Here is an 11,306-nt window from a genome sequence, read left to right on the forward strand (position 1 = left end):
AGACGGGGGAAACACATAAATTTCAATGTTAGTATGATTTATCTGTCAACCCAGAGTTGTAAACTAAAAAATATATATTTTAACGTTGAATAGACTTGTGTAAATTTATCAAGGTGAAGTTTTGTTCGCTGCTAGATCAGATTAACAAAAGCACTGCAATTCTGAAGAAGATGAGCATCACCTATGCATGGATAGGTACAGATACAGATAAGTAGGGACGCTGGTGGCGCTGTGGTCTAAACCACTGAGCTTCTTGGGCTTGCCGATCAGAAGGTCAGCAGTTCGAATCCCCATGACATGGTGGGCTCCCATTGCTCTGTCTCAGTTCCTGCCAACCTAGCAGTTCGAAAGCACACCAGTGCAAGAAGATAAATACGTACTACTGTGGTGGGAAGGTAAACAGCGTTCCCATGTGCTCTGGTTTCAGTCACGGTGTCCCATTGCATCAGAAGCGGTTTAGTCATGCTGGCCACATGACCCAGAAAGCTATCTGTGGACAAATACCGGCTCCCTCAGCCTGAAAGTGAGATGAGCCCCACAACCCCCTAGTCGCCTTTGACTGGACTTAACTGTCCAGGGGTCCTTTACCTTTTACGGTGAGAGGCAAGTGATGTACTCCAGGACAGGCACAAGTCGGGGCCAAAGGGCAGGAGCAGACTTCATGGCTCAAGGCTAGCCAATGGTGCCCTTCTTAAAGAACAGGCCACGGAGTCTGCTTGGCTCTGGGGGTGACAAGTTGCTCAGACTGAGGAACGAAGCATTGGGCAACAGTTTTATTGATTCAGCCATGCCTCAATTGGCTGGGCCAAACAGCACCTAGTCATTTGGTGGGTGGTGATGTAGCTCATCAGGGAACAGACTGATAACTCGTTTTGCCCAAGAACTGCTTTGATTAGGGAGCTCCCCATGGTCTGGATCTCTATAGCATCTCTCCACATCTCAGCTCTGAAAAATTAATAATTATAATTTGGACTATAATTTGGTCTTTTTTATTTTAGTTTTTTTATTTTAATTGACGTATTACGATTGGATATATTAATTGGATGTTTTTTATTGGAAAGTCAATAAAAATGATTTTTAAAAAGAACTGCTTTGATTACGCTGGGATCAAGATACTACTACTACTACTACTACTACTACTACTAATAATAATAATAATAATAATTGTATTTGTATCCCTTCCTCCTCAGCCGAGGCTGGGCTCAGAGCGGCTAACATCATAAAAACAGCACAATATGCATAAAAACAGACATCAATTAATTAAAATACATCTTAAAATTAATTCAGACAAGTTAAAATCCGGGCAGGTGGCAATTATCAGGGTGGAATTGAGAGTGGTTAATACTTGCCAGGACCAACTGTTTCCACTGATCATACAAGGACCTGTGAGTGGGTTGGGGGCCTCCTTAGGGCTTGTTTTATTTCATTTTTTATTTTTATTTTAATTTTTAATAAATTTTTATTCAATACAAGTTAAAATACATACATATTCACAACAAAAGAAAATACAAAAGAGAAAAACAAATACATCTATCCAAGGCAAAGGAATTAGAGAATATTTTGTTTTATACAAAGGAAAGTAAGTCAAACTGCATCCTGCCCAAAGGCCTAGCAGAACAGCTCCATCTTGCAGGCCCTGCAGAAAGATATCAAATCCCTGGTCCCTTGTGCCAGAACCTTTTGGTGCCTCCAGAATGTCCCTATATTGCAGGAGGGATTCAAACACATACGATAAATTTAGGCTTGCACAGTTCAAGTGAATTGAAATGCTCTGTCACCCTGGCGCAACAAATCCACTTTTTAAAAAAGAGGGGGGTTTTGTGGTTAGGGAAAGGCACTGATTGATGAATGGGAAAACATATAACCACCATGCAAGCAAATCAGGGTGAATTCAGAATGAATGTTCATTGTCGTATAACCTCTTCTCATGGGCGTAGCCAGAATTTTTGTTAGGGGGGAAAGACTTTGCTGGGGGGGGTAGGACTTGTGTTAGGGGGGCAGAACCAGTGTGATTGGTCAGTTAGTTAAGTATTTCTATTGTTTTACTTGATCTGGGGCGGGGGAGACTGTCCCTTGCCCCTCTTGGCTATGCCCATGCCTCTTATTAAAAAATTCAGAACGAATGCTCAGTAAAGACTCGGCAGAGTCTGAACTCCCTGAAAGATTTGTAAGGATGAATGCTCAATAAACAGGTCATCTGGAGGAGCTCTTATATAGCACATGAGATGTGGACATCAAACAAATATAGTGACTTGGGTATATAGAGCTACTTTGGTAAGCCTACAATATTTCAGTAATGCTGTTATTGAATTCTGTTTACTCTCCTCTGCCTTGGACAGCAGAGATTCTAGGCTATATCATAAACCATTTAAAAAGCTCCCCTCAGTTTTAAAAGTAGTTTTCTATGTGACATAAGGAACTATTGTTCAGCAGAAGAAATTTAAAGTCCCCTTGGGTGTATGGAAGCAGTTTCCCATGGGTGGTGGTAGTCATGCTTCTTAAAATGCAGCAAAAACAATGTATGAATTTGATGCTCGCTGGCATTGTTAGTAAGTCCAATGTTGAAGCTCTGTGGGGTAGGGAGGAAATTGATTGACCTCATTTTCTGACTTTCCCTGCTATAGCTTAGACTCTGACTCAATATTGATAGATCTTTGGACAGGGAGCGAAGCCATGCAATCGTTATTGAAATGCAAGCATGCTGCTTTTAAAATCTAAAAGTATAAAAGAACAGCTGCTAGCATGAGAAACTTGCCATTTCTGCTCAATCCAATAGTGGTCAGAGTACAATTTGAACATCTCTTGCAGAATTTACATAGAGTAAATTCTCTATAAATAGCACCTTCTCCGCTAACAATAGCAGTGGCCATCTATTATTTGATCAAGGGTACTTTTTAAACAATACTTTAGGGGCTTTGATCTGGCTATGCTGCTGAAAGGCTGCAGGTTGCTGGTGCAGAATAGGTTGTGCCCCAAGAGAAATCTCTCCAACTGCACACAGTTCAAAATCCATTATGATTGTTCCACAGCCAAACATTTGATGCGCTGATCAATGTTGAGGCTCGAGAGTGCAGAGAAGGAAGAACTGTGTTTGCTGCTCTCAGCTGCTTTTTATTTGCCCCAAATATGTGGATTTTTAAAAGAAAAGAAAAGAAGGAAAAGCAGTTTGGGAGGGGGAATAGAGAGAGAAAAAGAGAAGCAAGTCTCAGAACTAAGAGTGTCTGGGGAGAGAAGAAAGTCTCAGAACTAAAAATAAATAAATAAAACTGTTCCTTTGTCTTCAAGTCTTATGTGGTCATCTGTATAAATCAAAAACAGCAGACTAATGTTGCATGTACTACACACAGCACCCCTAAGGAAAATTAACTTCTTTCAGCTTTTTGAAGGCACATGAACATTACTTTATGATTATTATGTTTATGATGGTGGTTTTGAAGCAATTGAGAAAAACTACTGAATGAAAAAACACCCTTGGAAAGTTAAGTCTTTCATTCACTAGAAGCAGATCAAGGAGGGAGAGAGCCAGGACCTTAGATAAACAGAAGGGCTTTTATTGTTTATGGCCATATTCCTCCCACCCCAACTACAAAATACACATAAAACAAAAATATGGTCATCAGAGACAGATCGGCTTGGAAAAATGGGGTATATTGATATCAAACTGTGCTTCCTCATGAGCCACTTGCGTATATGCCATGTGACTTTAAATGCTCATCAGTTTTACCAAAAACTTCATACAGTTGCGTACAATAGACCTGACTCTGAGTAAGTCCTTACAACTTTTGCAGGACCTTTTTAGTAGTGGTGCCCTCCTTATGGAAATCTCTGCAAAGTTCTCTTTGTAAAAAAATTAGCTTTGGGAGACTTTTGCATGCTTCCATTGTAGAGTCCAGGACATAAACAATGACAAAGGTGGCATCTGAGAGCACGCCAAAAAAACAAAGGTGCTTTTCAGCGATATAACCAAAGTGAATCTGAAACTAAAAAGTCTGTTTCAGGTCAGCTCAAATTGAGTTTTGCCTAGTGCATTGCCATGCAGTGTCCTGTTGGTATCTAAGTCATCTGTGTTGAACTCTGCCTACTAGACCTCTGTCTTTGGGGAATTTGTAGCATCTGATATGGTCCGGAACTGGTCCTCTAACCTATAGGGCGAACCTTAATAACTAGCCTTCATTTAACTTTTTACTATTTGACACCACTGCCTGACAATTTATTTGACACCAAGGCCAGCCACCTTCCAAAAGAGGAAAATCAGCTGCCATGGCGTCGAGGGACTTGTGTTCAATGGATTGCTTTTCAGCATGCTGCAGTCTCTCATCTTGAACTGACATTATGCTCCACTCGTCACTATCAGTGTCAGAAGTTATATCAGCATCTGTAGCGGCAGCTGCATCTTATGGATGAAAAGTCTCAATGTTTACCTTAAAATGCCAATCCTCCCACACAATCGACATTCACAGAAGGGCTCCACCATTCATTTCTAGCGGCCCTGAAGATGTGTCTGGAATAAATGAGGCATGCGGAACAGTTTGAATGTGGGACAGTAGTCAAGACGCCAAGTATTTTGGTTTTGGAAATAATTCATCCTTGTTGCATGCATGGCTACAATAAGCTTCTTAGCATTGCACTGCAATCTGAGGAACAAGTCTCAGAAGCTTTTGGACTTTTATTCAATAGGCATTGACTTTTTTGGCCAGCCTGAACTGAACAGACCCACAGTGAAGGCACTATCTGAACTTGGCATCAGATGTTCAAAGTATTGGCCATTGGGGAGTAAATTAGGCTATGGTGGAAGAGTCAGATTGTTGCATCTCAACTTGCCCTTTCCATGTAGGTTTGGTGGTACAGCATCTTCTTTGTAAACAGAAGGAGAAATGTTTGACTCCTAGTTTCTCCAGGTAAGGCTGGAAATGGTCCTTGTCTGAAATCCCTGAGAACTTCTGCCAGTCAGTGCACACAACGATCCAATGATCTCGGTCCACAGCATCTTCCTATTTTCCCCAAGTTCACAAAAAGTCAGAGCAGATGGAATAGGTCTCAAAAAGACAATAGCCCCTTTCCAGTTGTTATTTACCTGTAGCTTCTCCATGTTGAAGAGGGCAGTGGAATAAAGGGAAAAGAGAACTAAATGGATATATAAGAATATGCAGGGATGGTGGGGAAATCAAAGGAACCAGGGAAGGAGAAAAAGGAAAGTTGTAAATGATTGTAAAATATGTATGAGGGGAATGTTGATTTCAATGTGAACGTGGTTTTCAAAATTGTAATAATGAAAAAATATTTTTTTAAAAATGTATTAAAAAATGAAGACAAATCATGCTCACCTTTCAGTTATAGCATCTGCTCCCCACTTCTTCCTCTCTCATGGTTTATAAACATCCAGAAATAATTATATCCTGACTCTAAAAGAACTTACTATAGTCACTAAGTCTGTATAATGAGAAAACAATGGGATACTGGGGGGGATATCATTCATTCTGGTGGGATAATGTTAAGCAGCTTTATCTCTTCCATATGACAATATTTTTGTCTCCACTTTTACTTCTGTCTTATATGTTTGGGGAATGTAAGCATGTAGTTATGGTCCTGGCTGGTTTCTGTAACATTATTGAATGTTTTACAGCACCGAGTACACTTATCACCCATTTCAAAATGGAAAATAATGTGGATGACATTGCTATTCAACATTTCTTGTTCACTGGAAATCGGTCATGTGCAGATACTCTTTCTTTTTCCTTTTTCCAGGCCACACAGATATTAGAAAATTAGACTACAAATTCCCCACATCACCTATAGGACAACCTGGAAGTCCAGATACTTTTCATTACCCACTGAGAGGATGAAATCTTCATCTATAATTGAGCATAGCTTTCTGAAAAGCTTTGATAAGGCATTGTGTTTTTCATGCAGAAAGAAAGGAAATGGATTTTCCTATGGCAAATTGATAGCAGAATCATTCACAGAGTAGGAGAAATGTATGCTACCAAATAGCCATATATCAGCGTATATGTATGTAAGAAATATCTAGGTACTATATCAGTGAATCCATTAGCATAACTGAATTAACAAAAGAAATAAATAAATCAAATTTAATTATGCATAAGAAGGCCCCTTGTGAAATGTCTGATGTTTGACTCACTGTTGACATTCCTAGCTCATTTCCATTTCTTCACTTCCCTTCTAAAATGAGCTGTGATTAGATTTCAAAGGAGCAGTTCTCCAGCATTTCCCAAAGGCAGCCGTCATGCCACATAGCATGCTTCAGAGCCCATAACCTCTGCGTATGCACAGAGGTTACCCTCGCATCAAAATGCTTTTAAAATAACTTAACTGACAAGAGAAGACCATTTCCTTTGCAAATTAATTGTTGGGTTGTATTTTGATAAGGTGTAATTTTTACGTAGATGAGGATTTCATTTCAGGGGTTGAAAGGTAAACATTCTGCCCCCCTCTAACGGGCTCTTGCTACATGCAGATAGAAAGATGGGTCCTAAAACAATCACTTCTGAATTTGTATCTCTAAGTCCCATTGTACACTCCCTTTGATAGCTCAAGTACAAACTAAGTACTTCTTTGTACCATGTTAAAATGGGGAAATGCTGTATTGCGCTGCCAATTATTAGTGGCACACAGTGCTTTTTTTCTTAAAAAAAAATGTTTAGGGGTACTCTCATTTTGACTCAAGAAAATCACCATTTTATAGTTCAGATCGGGAAAAATAAATACAGTAAATGGATAAAAGTACAAAGATTCACAAAATGTTTAGGGCATGGGTAGGCAAATTAAGGCCCAGGGGCCAGATCCGGACCAATTGCCTTCTAAATCTGGCCCACGGATGGTCCAGGAATCAGTGTGCTTTTACATGAGTAGAATGTAAAAATATAAGATGCATTTTATTTAAAATGCATCTTTGGGTTATTTGTGGGGCCGGCCTGGTGTTTTTACATGAGTAGAATGTGTGCTTTTATTTAAAATGCATCTCTGGGTTATTTGCTGGGCATACGAATTCATTCATTATTTTTTTCAAAATATAGTCCAGCCCCCCCCACAAGGTCTGAGGGACAGTGGACCAGGCCCCTGCTGAAAAAAGTTTTCTGACCCATGCTTTAGGGGTACCTGCACCCCCCCCCCGGGGGGAGCACTGGTGGCGTCCATGATTTTCTGCAGGGTTTTCTTTTTCAATCAGTGTCCAGATTGGGCGTTGGGCTTAATGAAACTCTCAGTCAAATGTAACTAAAAATCACCCCCTTCCTTATAGAATCACCGTATAAAAACAGCAGTTAAGAGGGCTATCACAAAAGTTTAAGAGGCAGGGAGACCCACAGCAATTCTCCTAATGTACAGACCTCCCTATTTTCCAGGGACAGTCCTGGATTTACAGAAGCCATCCCGGTTTCTGATTTGATCCCTAGAATGTCCCATTTTTCCCTAGGACGTCCCTATTTTCATCGGATAAATGTTGGAAGGTATGGAGTTATTTGACCCCCAAGCCAAAGAGATAAGCAACTAGACAACCTTTAGAAGACATCTGAAGATAGCTCTGTATAGGGAAGTTTTTAAATGTTGAATTTTTAAAAAAATGATATTTATTAAAGGTTTAACAATTACAAAAAAGCGGGGGCGGGGAGAGACAGTAAAGAGTTACAATACATCAAGAAAATAAAAAAACAGAGTAAAAAAAAGAAATTCAACAATACAAGTCAATAAAAAGAAAAAAGGAAAAAAACAAAACACACAATACAACAAAACCAAAAACAAAAGCAGACAAAAAATTTGAAAACCAAATCCGATATTCCCAAATCTTTATCTTTCATTAACTGGTTTCATCAACCTCCTCGCGCCTCCCTTTTTTGTATTCTAGATTTTAATTATCTCAGCAAATCCTTTCCATCTTTCACTATATTCTGTCATTAATTTACCTTAATTTATTTTTACCTTATCTTACCATAAAAAGCCCTAAAGCTTAAAACTTAAAACTTATTTATACATAATTCCTTAAAGCATTTCTACTAAAGCCAAATAATTTCATTCCAACGTTTTTCTAACACTCATTAATTTTACAAAAAGTCTCTAAATGAATTTTTAAACTTTCTTCTAATCTTCATCCATTGTCTCTTCTTCCTGGTCTCGGGTTTTATCAGTCCTTTCTATCCCTTCCATCTAGTCCATCAACCTGGTGACCTTCTATCCGAGGCTCTTAAGTCTTTTCCATGTCCCTTCTGCAGGTCTTCTTCATATTTATACCTGCACTTTACTTTGTCTTCTGCTGATCTTATTCTTAATTTCCTTCCTTTCTCACTGAGGGGTAGATCTCGGGGAGACTCCAACTTGACAGTATCTTTATCCCTTCTCGACAGGTCAGCCCATCCTCCATAGTCAGCACTGAAATCCAAAAGATATTTGAAGGCATATTTCAAAGTCCCTCTAAGGTTAAGGGCCCCCACAACTCCAAACTCCCCCTGGCCCAAAACCAGACCCCAAAAGTCAAAACATCCCTGCATAGGCGGATCTATCCAGCTTCCCATCTCCAAACCAAACAGTACTCCAACTCTCCAAATCTGACTTTCTCCAGGTTCAGTTGTCAGAGACAACAACTTATGTTCCTGCAAGGCCGCGACTCTCTCCATTTCTGTTACTTGAGGTTCAGCCACAACCTCCTCCTTTGTCTTCTGCACAACTTGCTTCATTTCTATTACTTGAGGTTCAACAACCACCTCCTCCTTTGTCTCCTGCACAACTTGCCCTGTCAATGCAGATTCCTGGATTGGTTCCTGCGTGGTTTCTATATAGGTATTCACTGTTTGTCCAAAATTGCTAACTGCAACAGTCATCAAATCCATCTTCTCATGTAGCTGTTCCAGTAAAGCACTTGTCTTGCAAAAAGCAAGCACTAAAGCTTCTTCTGGGCACATTCTTATTCAAGGTCAAATGTCTGGTTCTCACGATCTTAATCTCCACAGCTGTAGAATTTCCCAGATCGACTCCAGCAACAGTTTCACAAGCTCCCTCTAGAGGAAACAATTTCTGTTTGTATCCGCCTTTTAAAAGCAGATCCGGCAACAAAATTCCTTTCGTTTTTCAGATATTTTGTTCCTTTTAAGTGCAAAAAGAAACATTGGAATCAATATGTTTCTCTTTTTTAACTATCTGTCAAAAAAGCATTTTTTCACAGTCGATGAAAGCATCTGTCTCTGACACCCCGTTCCCAGGTTCAAGACAGTGGAAATTTAACTTTCTTTACTCTCTCTCCTGCAGGTTTAAACAGTCTAAGATTCCCCCCCCCTCTTCTCCTGCTTCCAAGGGGGGGGGGGGGTTGGTAGTTTTAACTGATGGAAATTTAGTCCTTTACAAGCGACTTTCCAGACTTTAGCTTGCAATGTTTTTGCTTCAATCTATTTACAAAAGTGGAAGGCGGACTTCCTGTTTAGACCTTCCCGCTTCGGTGCCAAATTAAGATGTTTTATAATCCAATTTTCCGTTCTACTCACGGGTAGTTGTTTAAAGTCCAATTGTCCACAGGAATAAGTCAGCGCTCTCCGGCAACATCAATGCGGCTTCACTCCGTGAAAAGAGCAGTCGATTCGAAGCACCGTGCCGCTCACCCCACGTCGCTCCAGATCCCCGAAACCGGGTTTCCCCGCGAGTAGGGGAGGCGCTAAAGGTGCCAGCCGAATCCCACGTCCACAGGCTTCTCCCGCCTGTGGTTTTTAGTGGGTCTCCGCCTCGCCGTGGCAGTCCAGACCCTAGTTTCACGAAGCGGATTCCTCCCGGTCAGAGGAAATCCGCCATTGCCGGAGGCGCTAACCCGGAAGTCTAAATGTTGAATATTTTATTATGTTTTTATATATGTTGGAAGCTGCCCAGAGCGACTGGGGCAACCCATCCAGATGGGTGGGGTATAATAATAATAATAATAATAATAATAATAATAATAATAATGGAATAGGATTTCCCTGTTTCATCAGAGCAATGTTGGAGCGTATGCCATGGACTGCTTCTTCCTACAGTCACTAAAATGGTGGTTTGGTCCCTGTTTAAATGTACATGTGCCTCTCACAGGAAACAGTGCTGTCTATTTATTTATTTGCAGCCTGGTGCCTTTTGTGCCCTCCTGAAAAGTAAACCAGGTTCTCAAAAATCTACAAATATTTCTCTTTAAGAAGTAGGATCTCTTTTCATAAGAATAGCTGTGAGGCTTCCAGGAGCACAATGAGTGGTGGAATCACACTGCTCAGTCCGAATGGGGAAAAGGAAGCTTTTGTTTTAAAACACCAGAAGGAGGGAGGTGGGGAAAACCAGCCTCCTTCCCCCACCCTTTTCTTCCTCTGAAGCAGGCTAGAACCGAAGCTGTTTTGCCATGAATTCCTAATTTGTTCGTTTTGCACCCTCCCTGTGACTAGATCGAAAGACAGTGTCGGATTCCCAAAGCAGCGTATCTCAGTGGGGTTGGGGTCCCCCCACCCCCACATCCAGTGTCTGAATGGAGGAGAGCTAGGACTGTATTTCCAGAAGAAAGTCTCGCGCTGGCAGCTCCTTGCTGAAGAATGAATACATGCCAGGAGCATAGACCATTTGTCTGCTGATTAATACAGGCCCCAGGGGACCGGCTGTTGGCTCTCATTTCATTCCTCTTTCTCTCACGGCGAAATCTTCCTGCCCACTCCCGTTCCTCTCGGCTTCAGAGTAGCCCTGGTTCTCATCTCCTGCGTTATTTAAATCTGCTGTACAAATTAAAAAGAGGACTTCGATATTGTCTGAAATGTGTTGGCTTGCCTTGAAGGTTAAAGCTCGCACGCACGCACGCACGCACGCACACACACGCATACGGACTCACAAAGTAGCCGTTTTCATCTGGAATGCAGCCCCGCTCATAAAGAATGCACTTGGTATTCACGAGAAGCATGCACGAATTCCCATAAAGAGTGCCACTGTAATTTAACGCCATTGCTAAAAACAGTGACGGGAGAGAGGGGAGCACTTAAAGCAAAATGTCACGGTTGCAAAATGGATGGCGTGTCGTTTTGCCTGTTGTATGCAGGGCTCGACTTACAAGACTTTCCCCTTTGCGTTGGTCGACTCTCCCTCCGTCGAAAAGCAGAGAGATATTTTACTGCTCTGAATACGCAGCGCCATTGATACAAGGCTCTCAAGGGTGGTGGTGATGCATGCGCATTTTATACACCTATTTTTCTCTGATATCTAATAAGAAATGTGTGCTTACTGCAATAACCTTGCATTACTCATGCTACTCCTGTGAGAGACAGAACACTCTGAAAGAATCCAGGAACTGTAGTCACCTCTGAGCT

The 11,306-nt window shown here is 41.1% G+C and overlaps 1 long non-coding RNA gene across 1 annotated transcript; it reads right to left on the minus strand.

Moving 5' to 3' along the window:
- Nucleotides 1–913: 913 nt before the first annotated feature.
- LOC309514536 lies at nucleotides 914–10,940 on the minus strand. The gene is made up of 3 exons (XR_014212052.1): nucleotides 10,835–10,940; nucleotides 4,422–4,501; nucleotides 914–945 (listed from the first exon to the last, which is right to left on the minus strand). It is a non-coding gene; the product is annotated as an uncharacterized lncRNA (long non-coding RNA).
- Between the last annotated feature and the right edge of the window lie 366 nt (nucleotides 10,941–11,306).

Source organism: Podarcis vaucheri (assembly GCF_965113315.1).
Source record: "Podarcis vaucheri genome assembly, chromosome: 11".
In the NCBI taxonomy this organism is placed as follows: domain Eukaryota; kingdom Metazoa; phylum Chordata; class Lepidosauria; order Squamata; family Lacertidae; genus Podarcis; species Podarcis vaucheri.